This window comes from Prunus avium, chromosome 6, assembly GCF_965620075.1.
Source record: "Prunus avium chromosome 6, drPruAviu1.hap1.1, whole genome shotgun sequence".
In the NCBI taxonomy this organism is placed as follows: Eukaryota; Viridiplantae; Streptophyta; class Magnoliopsida; order Rosales; family Rosaceae; genus Prunus; species Prunus avium.
Window position 1 is genome coordinate 403967 of NC_142289.1, and position 14387 is coordinate 418353.

The window sequence follows — 14387 nt, forward strand, 5'->3', positions numbered from 1 at the left end:
TGGTGGTGGGTGCAGTGCAGTATGCCAGTACGTATCAATTAATCACCTGAGGCAGAGTCGCAGAGTCATTCTTTGCTGGATGAGGAATTAAGGCATATTTTACAACCTTTTCTTTTGGGGTTCCTACTGGGAATTAAGGCATCTAATGTCCTCACCTAGCATTTAGCATTTAGCATTTTGCAATCAGCAATCAGCAATCAGCAATAGCATATCTGAATCTTTCATCATCTACATATAAGTATATACTGGGAAGCTTGGACTTGGGTTAATCAATCTGGATTTGGTTCTTTAAGCCCAATGATGTGTTTCTAAGAGAGCTCGGGTTGTGCTTTGCTTAGGCCTTAGAGCCCACGAGGATCCGCCTGCCTGCCACTGCTCCTGCTTTCTCACTTTTTATTGAAAAAGCGCACCACGCACGCACTTTCCCACACAGCCGCCACAACAGTGCAATAATTTCGCATTTTAATGATCTGCACCACAATCTCCGTACTTCTTCTTCTTCATGGGAGTGAGGTAGCCCAGCATTCTGCGTGGCACTAAAATTAGTGCCGATTTCATGTTCGTTGTTGGCAGCCATACGAAACTGGCAGGGTGTCCATAAGTTTCATACAGCAGAGATGATGAACTTAACCCTATGGCACCAAAATTAGCGTCAGTATCATGTTCGTTGGCAGCCATACGAAACTGTGCAGGTGTCTGTAATTTTCATACAGCCGAGTTAACGAACTTAACTCCACTGCACCAAAATTAGCACCAATTTCTTGTTTGTTGGCCACCATACCAAACTTATCTGCACCAGTTTTATGCAGCAGAGATGACGAACTTAACTGCATGGCACCAGAATTAGCACCAATTTGATGGTCGTTGGCAGCCATACCAAACCGCCCAGGGTGTCCATAGTTTTCATACAGCCGAGAGGAGCCACTGTTGAAGGCTGCCAATGCATATAAGGCCTAGGAATGGCTGCTAGAGGTGTCAGATGACTTATATTTTGACGTTTCTCTGGTCGTTGGAACTTGGGGGCAGAAGTGCTAGTACTACATTTCTTCCTTTCTTCATGTTCTCGTTGTTACAACTTGGAGGCAATACATATCTATAAACGTCTCCAACTCTCCTTTAGTTTTTCGAGCTGAAGAATTTATGACTCGATATCCAGGGACAATCCCATGTCTACGCTAACCTGGGTTATACTTGATTTTTTATGGCCCAAATTTAATAGTGTTGAAGAATATAAAGTCTCACATAAGAAACTAGACTAAATAAACTACAACTTATAATAAGAGGTTGCACTCCTAATAATACCGAGGCTTTTTGTGATAAAACTTCATCTCTACTAGGTTTTGTAGGTGATTAAGTTGGGGACAATATCGGTGTTATTAGTAGTGGGACATCGATCTAGACCCAGACCCACACTCTGACCCAGCCGGCCACATCTTGATTCGGTGTGGCCACTGACCCGACCAAAGCATTTTGTAATAAAATCCCACATCTATTGGGCTTTGTAAGTGATTTTTTACATCCCACACAGACACACACCCATCTCACTCACATAAAATCTCATATTTTTTCTTTAGTTAACTAACCCGACAAGTCTGATAAAGAAAAACATAAACTAACCTCACACACATGACACATACCCCTTTTCAGAAAACACTCATTTCATTCCCTCAAAGAAAATCCTTTAACTTGGCTTGAACACCTTCTTTTAATTTTTATTTTCCAAGTTGGCTTGAATGGCTAGATAGACTAAAATGGTTCAGTTTTTTCTTCTTCTTTTGTAATGGATAAATGCTTTCAATTTTTTTCCTTTCAGGGAGAAGTTTATCGTGTAATTGCTATAATTGACCTTAAAATTCATACTCCAATTTTTCTATACATGCTTATATGTGAGTCTGCACGCCCAGTTGCTTGTTTTTGTCCATAACTCGATGTTAATTTAATCAAGCATGATCTTATTTTCATTTCATGTTCCTTGGGAAAGTTTTGGAGTAAAGAATAAATAAATTTAAGCTTTCATGGTGACAAAAGTACTGAAGTTAAGTTTACTAGTTGTAGTAAAAGAAAAAATAAATATGATCACGACACGAGAACCACTAAAAAAAGAATGGTGATTTTTTTTTGAGAGAATAGCGATAGGATTTTATTGATAGGATAAGACGTAACTAGTACAAAAAACCGGGCAATGTCGTCGGGGATTAGGCGAGTTTCTCTACACATACGGGCTCGGTCGTCGGACTAACTGAGTAGCCTTACCCGCTCAACTGCAATCAGGAGCGGGAACCTAACCACAGGTAGAGTACCCCCCCGTCCCCCTAGGATCATACCCTTAAAAACTACTTGTTACAATCCTCAAATAAAACATCAACTAGAAAGTCTGGAGGTTCCTCGAACCATGAGATGTGCGTTCCAAGATGTAAAGCAAAGCGCGCAATGCGGTGAGCAGCCTCATTTGCAGTCCGGCGGACATGGGTAAAGCCTTCCCCAGTGATCTGTAACAACAAAACCTTAGAGTCCTCAAGGATAGGACCAATGAAGGATCTATCCAAAGATGAGCATCCAAGGGCCATAACGATCTGGAGAGAGTCACTCTCAAAACAAATATTAGTTAAACCCCTTTGAACCGCCAAAACCACACCTTCTCGTGCTGCCAAGGCCTCACTTTGTAAAGCTGAAAAAACATTATCAAATTTCCGAGCCGTTCCTGCAATGAAGGCCCCTGTTGAATCACGAATCACCACTCCGACGCCACCCGACTTGGTGGCTGCATTCCATGCACCGTCCACATTGATTTTTAGCTGCCCCGTGGGTGGTTTAGTCCACTGTTGGACCTGGTCACGGTTGGAAGTCCCCACAGGGCTATTCACTTGGAGATATTCAAGTAATCTGTTATGTGCAATACGTCCTACTAGACTTGGGCATGAGGTTTTATTTCTCCATAGTAAACCATTCCGTTGCTCCCATAAAGTCCAACCCATCATGAAGAAGAAACAGAGATCAACATGTGTTAGAGAGCTAGTACAATGGCTGACCCATTCCCAGACCGATGGCATCCTCTCCAAGTCACGTAAGGAACCCAGAGATGAGCTAAACCAACTACAGCGAGCAAAGGGGCAGTCGCGAAGCACATGGAGTGTTGTTTCTGGCATGAGGCCACAGTGGACACAACCACCATTAATTGGGACCTTTTTCTTAGCAAGGTTATCATGAGTTGGGAGAATATTGAGGCATGCACGCCACCAAAAAACCTTCACTTTTGCTGGAATATTAGCCTTCCATAGTGTCCGCCAAAGTACAGAATCTGCAGAAGAGGTAGAAGATGAGGCCGTGGTCTCCGTTGAACTGCCAAGGAGATGTTGAGCCACACGGTATGCACTACGAACTGAAAATTGCCCCTTGCGGTCATAGTGCCAGATTAGTTGGTCGGGGGGTTGCCGCATGCTGAGAGGGATGCTCTGAATTAACTCCACTTCCTCTGGGAAAAAAAGAGATTGCAATAAAGGAGTGTTCCAGCAATGGTGTTCTGCTTGGATGAGGTCCGCCACCTTTTTTGGAACGCAACCAGGTGGTGCCGAGGAGTAAACCTTGAAATGTCGGGGTTGGGGGATCCATCTGTCATGCCAAATATCAATGTTGTTTCCATCACCAACTTGCCATCGAGTGCCACCTTCAAGGACCTTTCTCGCTGCACCCAAGCTCTTCCAAACAACAGAGTCATGGGAAGAAACAGAAGCATTCAGAAAGGAGGAATTTGGGAAATACTTAGCTTGTAATAATTTGGAGGCTAGAGAGGTGGGCATCGTGAGAATCCTCCAACCCTGCTTTGCGAGCATTGCTAAGTTAAATGCATACAAGTGGCGAAAGCCCATGCCTCCTTCATCCTTAGGTCTGCACAATTTTTCCCAAGAAATCCAGTGGATCTTACTGTCCCCGTTGGAATTGTTCCACCAAAATCCCGCCATTAATTTATTGAGATCATCACAGAAACCTCTTGGCAAGAGAAAACAGCTCATCGAGTATAAAGGAATAGCTTGTACGACTGCTTTTAATAAAATTTCCTTCCCCGCACCACTAAGAAGTTTTCCTTTCCAGCCATGTAGGCGTTTCATAATTCTCTCCTTCAAGTAGCTAAAGCAGGCAGACCGTCGTCGGCCAACAAGTGTGGGCATGCCAAGGTAGCGTTCATGGTAATCAGCCTGTTGAACCCCTAAGGCCGCAGCTAGTATCAGTTGGGCTGGTCTTTTAATATTGGAACTAAAAACGACAGAGCTCTTCAGTAAATTGACTTGTTGTCCTGACTCATGTTCATATTGCGCCAAAATTGCACGAATCACCTGGCAATCCTCAACAGTGGCCCGGGCAAAAAAGAGACTGTCATCAGCAAACAGGAGATGACTTATTGAAGGAGCTTCCTTACAGATGGTTACTCCCTTCAATACCCCATCACTTTCTTTTTTAGCAATAAGAGCTGAGAGGCCCTCTGCACAAAAAAGAAAAAGGTAGGGAGAAAGAGGATCCCCTTGGCGTAGACCTCGGGATGGATGCAGAAAAAGAATGGTGATTTGAAATCATTAAAGCATTATTTCTCTCATCTATGTTAGAGAGTTCATAATAGATTAACATTTTCCTTTAACAATGAATAATGATGTGGTTACATTTTGAGGAATGGAAGCGTGTCAATTTATGAGAGTGCAAGTTCCATGGCAAAATTTATATATGAGGGCATGGAAATCCCCCAAATTGAATTTATTATTTACCAACCATCTACGTACCTAGACTCCACCTGCTGAAATTCCTTGGCTAATGACCTTTGCAGATATTCAAAATCTAAAAATCCCCCAAACTAAACTAATTCTTTAACTCTTTGCTTTGGAAATAGACCTTATATTTTATTTGTGTTTCTCTACCCATAGATAACACGCATAAATGAGGAAATGACACCTTTTGTTGCGGGAGTGAAGCGGATTACATATTTGGTGGAATTTGTAGCATTGGAGCAAATGCATCCATCAAGGTACCTTCTATAGTCTTTTGTTAGATCATTCGAATATATATATTATTAAATAGTATAACCGCACGGGTATACTCTTCAAATATATTCAAATATTTTAAAAGTATAGCTGTGCTATATTTCACATGATCGTTTTCTTTTTTTGTAGAGTAATATCTTAGCCTTTTTCGATTACTTTTTTGTAACAAACATGATACCAACGCTAATTTTGGTGCCACTCATTTCATTCCCTCAGAGAAAATCCTTTACCTTGGCTTGAATACCTTCTTTTCAATTTTATTTTCGAAGTTGGCTTGAATAGCTAGATTGACTAAAATGATTTTGTTTTTTTTTTTCTTCTTCTTTTGCAATGGATAAATGCTTTCAATTTTTCAACTACCTCAAGATATCAAAAACCCATCGCTTGGATTAGCGAGGCAGGTGCATGGCCGGGGGTGAGAGAGAGAGAGAGAGAGAGAGAGAGAGAGAGAGAGAGAGAGAGGTGACGAAGGTTTTGAGAAAAAGAAAACTGTGGAAAATGAGTTTTACCAAAAGAGAATTATGGACTTTGGACTCACAAATTGTTTTTTAGTTTTTTAAAAAAGGATCTAAGTAGAATAAAAAACATGGGCTAAGGGTAAAAAATTGGCATATTCCACCAACAGGAGTTGGTCCAAGTGGAAGGGGCTTGGATCTTTTAAACAAGAGGTCCTGGGTTCGATCCCAGGCGCTTGCGAATAGAGCAGACTTTGTTGGGAGAGGTCCCCGCTTTGCACTCGACAGTACCTCGAGGGTTAGTCCCCGCAATCGCGCGGGGGATACCTTGGTTTTCACAAAAAAAAATTGGCATATTCCCCCTGGCCAATTGGTGTTGTCCACGTGCGCCCGGGGCATAACTTTCAATTATATCAAAAAAATATACTATTTTAGTAACAATTAACATCAACATAATGAATTTTTCATATATAATCTTTAAATGGTAATTTAGAAAGCGAACAGTTCTGATTATGATATGTGTATTAAAGTAAAGATTCCTTAATCACAATATAGTGGACTCACCTTTTTTGGATTTACGCATTTATGCAGGCTTACTTTGAGGATCAAGATACATATAAATTTTAAAAAGTCTTATCAAAGTAGGCAATCAATCTAATGCAACATCATAAAAAAAAAAAAAATACAACCATTGGAGAATCAAAAACATTATTATAGGTGATAAATGAAGTGTGTTTAAGTTTTAATTCTAAGACAAGTCATATGCCCAATGAATAAATGATACATAGAAAAGTTAAAAAGATGACGAATATTTGGACAATAAAGGTTTGTATTTATGCAACCCAAAAATGTTTGGTTTGGTCATTTTATTTTTTATTTTTTATTTTGTAACACAATGAAGTGTTATGTGTGATAATTTTCAATAATCATGGGAGTCATAGGTAATTTACACGACAGTCGGAAGAAAGGCCATCACTACTGGACTAATACAAGAGGATGGGCCAATGCGAATTGAAAGTGAGGACACGCGGCCAAGTCCAGGGTCGAGGCAATTAAGCAAACCAGTCCAGTCCACTCCCTATAAATTCTAAATTATAATACAAAACGAAACGACATCGTATGAAGAAGAGAACCTTCCTATCCAAAGAGGGCGCCTGATCTCGCAAATGATAAAACCTTAACTTAACCCTCGGGCCCTCAGAGTCCCAAACGAGAGTGAGAGGAGATCTGAGAAGATGAGAGATGAGAAATACAGAGGTGGTTTGGAAGCCCTAACAATGGCATTGGCTCTATGATCGGAGCCTTCACTGGAGATCAGAGACATGAGCGTGAAGAAAGAGAGAGACGACGGGGCATGAAGAAAAGCTCCTCCAATGCAATTCTTGTTTTCCGAGGTTTAACGCCTCGATGGCCGCCATTGATCCACGATCGGATCCGTTCAAGATCTCACCGTTGAAATCGCGTAGTAATTAACACCAAGACCAGAGATCTGATGGGGCTAGGTATGGGGATTTCAGGACCCGTCAAAGTTGATTTTGAAATTTAGGGTTTACTTAGGTTTATGGTTTACGGAGATCATTGTTTTTGATTTGATGGAACGACATGCCTGAGGAATTAATTAGTATTTCGGTCTTTACTTCAATGCATTAATGCGTTCGCTGTTTGCTTCCATTCCAGGTACACTCCCTGGCAGCTTACTCAAGATGCGATGTGGATTGATAGAGGCACTGACAGCGGGCCTTCCATATCTTTAAGGTTTTACTCCTTACTCATTCAAGCATTTGGATGTATGTTTTTCTTTTGTAAAATGTCACCTTTTGTTTTAAATGGAAACAAAATGAACAAAAATAAGTTTCCAGAGGCAAATAGCATAGTAGTGTTGAAAACTTGAACGATATATCTGACAAAAACAAAATTGGCACACATTATGGGAGCGCTTTGAAATAGCATATTTTTGTTGAATGATGTATTCTGATATGAGGGAGTGGGGGACGGTATCTTACATATGGAATCGGGAACATTGTGACATTACATCAGTGATATACGGTGGCGTGGTGAATTTAAAAGTAATCATTTGTAGCAATATCGGATGGTCTAATAACCATGCATAACTAGACTGTTCGACAACTTGATGTTCCGACAAAAAGAGAACATCAGATGATGGGGTTTCTCTAACTTTCAATGTAACATTAGGTGAAAGACATTAGAACGTGAAAAGGGTTAGTGTATTATTCAAATATTGTCACACACAATGTTCTAGGCAATGTCAGTAATCTGAGTGTTTTAATTAGACCCTCCTTTTCAACTTTTCAAGTTAAGACGAGAATGCAAGGAGTCTCAGAAGTTCTCAGTATTTTCTTTTGCATCTATGCACCCAAGCAATTTTTATAGGTTAGAAATAAAATTTGTAGCAGTAAATTTCATAGAACTAAAATTTATCTGTCCACATTGTCAAATATATACGGAGGATAGATTGGCAGTTATAAATTTAGAAGTCTATTCAGTCTCTCTCACTCTCTGTTGTTCTGTTATATTTCCTGGTTGTAGTTGTTACACATCAATCTTGATTTGATATAATTTTTCATTGCAACCGTTTATCATTCATTTTTTGTTATCCATTGAACCTTTGGATTATGTAAAAGCTGGAAGATATATAACATATATAATTTCTGTTTTAATTTTATTTCCGTGTATTGGCAGGTATTCTTTTTGGTAGTAAAATGTTGTTTAAAATGAAGTTATGAATATACAAATGTAGTAATAGAGTATTTTAAAATGTTTCTTCAGGATGTTGTGTTCTGGTTTGCTATCTTTAATATTCAGTGGTTATCCTACATCAAATGTTCTTCCTATTTGTTGCAGCATCTTGCATTTTAAATAAAAGAACCTGTTGTTCTATGTTCTTTTTTCATATTGACATAACTATTCTTCCTATAATTCCCACTTGTTGCATTTTACCTTTAATTTCCCTTTTTTTATTCTATGGTTTTTTTGATATCCTTTTATATTACTAGCTTTGGAGTTTGTCCACATTTTAAAAACATTATTCGTTCCTGAAATGCCAGCGCTGGAGTCTGTTACTGTTAGCTTTTTATTTTGCAGGTAATTTTTGAGGATTGATGTTTCTTCTAGAGACATGCAATGATGATTTTTGTTAGTTCATTCGTTAGTGTGAGACGCTTTCTTATGTTTGTTTGTTGTGTCGTACACTTGCACATTCAGTAATTCTGCTTCGGTTCAACTTATTATTTTGCACACTGACCATCTGGTTTATTTCAGTCTTATTCCAATTGTTATTGTTTCTTATGGTTCTAATTGTTTAATTTTGTCTCAACTTTTGAGTCCTGGTATTATTTTATTAATTGTTTAACTGTTTTTTTCCCAGGATATCTAAAACCAGAGCTACCAAGATTTTGCCTCAAATTTCCTTTTTTTTATTTTTATTTTTTGACTAATTTGATCTAATTTCAAGCAAAAGAAGTGTGTATAATATCAGTTCTTTTATTTGAGTGCTGCGGATTGTAGTAATTATTTGTGTGCGTGGTTTTCTTTTTTCTTTGTGAGCCGCTTGGAACATACATTAGGGCCAAATAACTTTTGGGCTTATCGATACTTCCGACCCGCAATACTAAATTCGGCGTCGTCAAGTTAAAGTTTAACGCTATTATAAACGACAAAATAAGACTACTTAAAGGCCCATAAAAGACAAAATGGACCCAATGAATGGCCCATAAACTATCAAAAAGCCCACTGGAAAGCCAATAAACGACAAAGTGGGCAGTAAAGAGTTCCTAAGCGACAAAATAAGTCCGACGAAGGGTCATCGAACTGCAAATAGGCCCGACGAATGGCTACTAAACTATAAAATGGGTCCAATAACGATAAAACGGGCCCAACAAAGGCCCATCGACAAATACAGGCCCAATAAAGAGCTACTCAACGACAAAATGGGCCCAATGGATATTTACTAAACAACAAAGCGGGCCCAATGAAAGCCACTATACGGCAAAATAGGCCCAAAGAAGGACAATAAACGACAAAAGAAGTCCAAGAAAGGGGCAATAAACGACAAAACAGGCCCAACTAAGGCTCATATGATAAAATAGGCCTGACAAATGGCCACTAAACGACAAAGTAGGCCCAACGAAGGGCCGTTAAACGACAAAACAGGCCCAATAAAGAGGTGCTAAACGACAAAATAGGCCCACTAAAGAGTTACTATACGACAAAGTAGGCCCAACGAAGGACCACTAAACGACAAAAATAGGCCAGAAGGACAATAAACGACAAAACAGGTCAAACTAAGGTCCATAAACGACAAAATAGGACTGCCCTATTTTGTCGAGCCTTAAAATGGGCCTGTTTTGGCGTTTAGTGCCAATTCATTGGGCCTATCTTGTCGTTTAGTGGTTCTTTATTGGGCCTATTTTATCGTTTAGTTGCCTCGTCTATTTTGTCGTTTAGAGGACTTTCTTTGGGGCCTATTTTGTCGTTTATTGGCCTTTCTTTGGGCCATTTTTGTTCCTTATAGTGGGCTCATTGTGTCATTACTGGGCTTTCAGTGGGCATACTTTGTTGTTGATGGGCCTCCAGTGGGCTCATTTTGTCGTTCACGGGTCTTTAAGTTGGCCAATTTTGTCGTTTATGGATCTGTTTAGGGGAAATTACACCGTTCATTGGCATTTCGGTAGGCTGACTTCATCGTTCACGGGACTTTAATTGGGTCGACATTGTCGTCAAAATCATCCAAACATATACGGAGGTGCTCGACATAACTTGTCATTCTTAGCTATTAGGGCACGTTCACTCTTATTTGGTTACTTTGAACGAGGAAGGGGCCAATACTTTCTCAGACTGAATACGTAAGCCTATAATTGATAATGGCGCAGTTCCAGAAATTCCAAAATCATTATAATAATAAAAAATTGCATTGAGCTAACGGGTTCAACGTTAATCATCGATCAGAAATGTTAAAGGGTTGAGGGGTCCCAACGATTCTAGTTATTAGGCCCAACGAGTGAAAATGCATTTCACCAAACTATACGCAGATAATAATTTCCATCCAACAACAAAAATTTGACCTATTGACTAAATATAACATCTAATTTTGAAGTGGATTTGACATCAAACCAAGGAATATACTGTGACATGCTAATGTTCCACTGATGAAAATATGACCATGATTCTGCAACTCACATATCCCTTTAAGGGCAAAGTCAGTTTACAAGTCTGACATTGTTAAAAAAAGACAAATAATAATGGAAAACGGATAACCCTCAATCAGTTAGAAAACAGTCTATTTTGACATCAAGGTGCAGTGACTCTGCTCTACAACTAAGAATTAATCCAGTGCTGCAAAAGGCAGTCTTCTCATCACCCATGACTTATCAAAATCATGTAAGGAAATGAATAAAATATATTACTATAAATTCATGTTATGCAATCAACTAAGGTTTGATATGCGTCGCATATCAAACTGGATGTTTGAGCATTCACACACAGACACACAAAAGAACAAGAGCACAGAAACGGATCTCTGCAGATCACGAAAGTCAACATTGTCCATTTAGTACTACAGCCCTAAAGATGAGTGGTAAAATTCAATCATATAGAAGATTTAACGTAATTTGTGATAGGAGAAAGTTCAAGGTCTTTAAAAGTAAATCAAACCCAGATTGCAGATTGGGTGTGTCCAAGACCCCATGAAGAATTCCTTGCTATATTTTGGAGCCTGCAATGCAAATAGACCAGCGTTTTTTTTGTCATTTGTATGAATTTTGGAAATTACACTTCCATCAAATCATACTTGCCCCTGTGTTGTGGCACCACTTGTAAAGTAGGTAGGGATGGGCAATGGGTTACCCATTGGCCCAAATGGATACCAGTTAGGTGGTGGTGGTGGTTAGTACCCATGGGTGCCCATTGCCCATCCCTAGTCACAGTTAAAAATTTAAATAAAAAAAAAAAAAACAAGTACATAATTTGGGTTGGGAGAGGTTTTGGGCAATAATTTGGGATATTTTAGGTTTAGCCTCTTGGGTTGGAGATGGCCTAAGATAGGATCTATTTGAATAACTAAAACCCAAAGGTTCTTACAGTTACCCCTAACAAACTCTAGGAAGTTGAATTAAATGCTTAAGGGAAGCAGGGTTAACATCCTATATAAATAATGGTATGGTTTAATCTTAAATGAAAAATTGAACATTTTTACAAAGTCTAAATATGTATTGAAATGTCACTGTATCTCTGTGTGTGTGAGTGAGAGAAGAAAAATATGAATGGAAGGATGAAGGTCCTTTTACTAAGGCTTCTCTTTAGCTTCCCATGGGCTTGTCACAAAATTCTATAGAAGTACCACATCTTGTTATGCTTTAAAGTTTTAAGACATAGGAAACTATCATAAGGCTTAAATGGTGGTAGTATAAAATAAACGTGCCTGTATGAGAATCTTTTTGGAGCATCCTTTGCAGAGAGGGGTTTAGAAAGTGACTTTCCTTGAAACCAAAGTCCAGATTCATACGTTTTTTCAAACACAAGCTACAAAAGAAAATGCAAAATCAAAACCTCTTTAAAAAAATACATAGTTTGTACAATGAGCTCAAAGAAACTTAAATTTGGACTCAGCAGAAATTTAACTATACTTGAGATGTAGATAATGTAAAAATGGTTTTTCTCTTTTTCCCAATTTTTTTTTCACCACTAATTTCTTGTCCTCAAAATAAGGGAGGATATGAAGTTGGTGATCAGAAGAACGCTCTCTGCTCTCTATGATCCCAAATCTTTAAAAAATTGCATCTGGTGCACACCTACATTGAAGAACCCTAATTCGACTCCACTCCATAAACTTCATATATTGTTTGAATGCTATTATTTCTACAACTATCACCGCACGTAGTGAAACCCTAAGCGTTCTTCTATCGCGCAAAGGAATCCTAGAATTAAATACAAGAAAAACGTGTGAACAGAAGAATAGGGCAAAGATGCTCACCCTTATTAACACAAGTCTATTATCGCGCCGAGAATGAGGAACCCGTGGACGGCATCATCGAGATCTCGTACATTCTCGCCATTACCGTCGTTTCCCTAAGAAAAAACACATCCTCTTGCGATCTAAATATAAAACCCTAGAATTAATACAGGAAAAATGTGCAAACAAAAAGATAGGGTAACGGCGCTCACCCCTATGGACGACATCGTAGAGAGCTCGTGAGTGTATTGTTGCCATTGACGGTGGCCTGCGAAGCCGCTGTGTTCTCCTTTGCCATCGAAAAGCCCTAAACCCAAACGATGCTAGTAATTCTCAGGTAGCTAGTATCGTCGACACAGTTGCTGTATTTCTGAGAAATACTAATCATCGATCTGTCTTTCGCTAGAAGATCGGATCGTGCGAATGTAGAAATGAATTCCTAGAAAAAGAACAATCAAAATTTTCTCTAGCAAATCATAAACTCGGGCCTTGGTTTTCTTATCAAAACCCTAGCCCTGGGCCTTGATTTTCTAGAGAAATCTTAACCTTGGGCCTTTGATTGTCTGGAAGAAACCCTAGCTCCTCGGCCTTGATGGGAAAACCACAAAAATAGATAGTAGAATGAGGCCACGGAGTTATAGTCCTTTTACCGAGGTAAAAAGACCTTATCCTTGATGTTTTAGACTGAAATGAAGACTATCACCAAAAAAAAAAAAGGAGACTAAAATGAAGACATGCCCATGTGTTAAGTGTTTTCTTTCTTTTATTTGTTATTTGATTAAAAAAAGGGTAAACTGCCGAATACCCCTTGAACTATCATGCTTGTTGAAATCTCCATCATGAATTTTTGTTTCAGCCAATTTAGCCCTTGTATTAAATTTATTCGTCAATTTCACCCATGCCGTTAGCTTTTTCACAATTTCATCCAAATGCCCGTCAAATATAAGGGTAAATTTGACATTTTATAAGATTATTTTTTTATTGAACAAGATATTGGGTTAAAATAGGAACAAAAAGTAATTTGATTATAACAAAATATAGCGATCAGGCATGTTGACGCTCAGTACATGTCGAGCTCATCCACCTAATAGAATCTCGACACGTGGCCCGCATTTGACACCTACACAAACCCGTCAAACAATGAGACCCCCTTTGACTGCCAACCCGCCTGACCTCGTTACACGCGCCCTGTCCCCTCAGAAGCCAAGTGTTGGCCATGCAGACCTCCTCCTCCCCAGATGGGACAGGCGCCATTTTTGGCAGAAAAGGCTACTTCTGTCTGCCCGCCCCTAGTGGAAGTGAAAGGAGTCACCCTCAGCAGGAAGGAAGGGTGAATCCCGGCCATATCCCTCTGACAAATCTGATGTGATGTAAGCGACTCGGCTCCGAGCTGCGATGGTCGGCTTGTAAATCATACTGTCCTCCATCTCCCTATAAATAGAAGGGGAAGTTTTTGTAAAGGAAGGAGATCGATATGGTGTACTGATCAACTAAAATAAACAAACTCATTACTTCAGCTTGATCCCATCACTGTGATAGTGGGTTCAAACAAGGCATGTCTTTCAACATAATAAGGGGAGATAAACAACACGACCCTGAGTATCATAACTTGCGAAGATCTATCCCCGCCTTCTTGGCAACGGCATCAATTCCGTTTTTCTCTATCGTTTTCAATGCTTTAGTTGACAAACGCAGTTTAAGAAAGCGCTTCCCAGCTTCCCACCAAACCCTCTTGTATCGTAGGTTCACAAACTGCAACTTTTTGGTCTTGTGAGCTGAGAAGGAAAAGTACCAAAAAGTTGGTGGCATGCCAAATGAACATGTTGTAGAACAAACTAAGCAAACATATTTGTGATTCTTTAGTAAGTTGGCATCCTAAAAGTGCATATATATATTTTATGAAAATATAGGGATTCGAATTTCCTCTTGTGCTTGACT

The 14387-nt window shown here is 39.3% G+C and overlaps 2 long non-coding RNA genes across 3 annotated transcripts; one reads left to right on the forward strand and one right to left on the reverse strand.

Annotated features, from left to right (window-relative positions):
- Positions 1-6617: 6617 nt before the first annotated feature.
- On the forward strand, positions 6618-9010 carry LOC110760459 (uncharacterized). Of its 2 annotated transcripts, XR_002527267.2 has the most exons (3): positions 6648-6984; positions 7160-7237; positions 8868-9010. It is a non-coding gene; the product is annotated as an uncharacterized LOC110760459 (long non-coding RNA). The 2 variants fall into 2 exon arrangements; XR_015836316.1 differs by having other exon boundaries at positions 6618-6984; positions 7160-9010.
- A 1870-nt stretch (positions 9011-10880) lies between these two features.
- On the reverse strand, positions 10881-13107 carry LOC110760404 (uncharacterized). The gene is made up of 4 exons (XR_015836356.1): positions 12662-13107; positions 12471-12592; positions 11919-12019; positions 10881-11213 (listed from the first exon to the last, which is right to left on the reverse strand). It is a non-coding gene; the product is annotated as an uncharacterized LOC110760404 (long non-coding RNA).
- Between the last annotated feature and the right edge of the window lie 1280 nt (positions 13108-14387).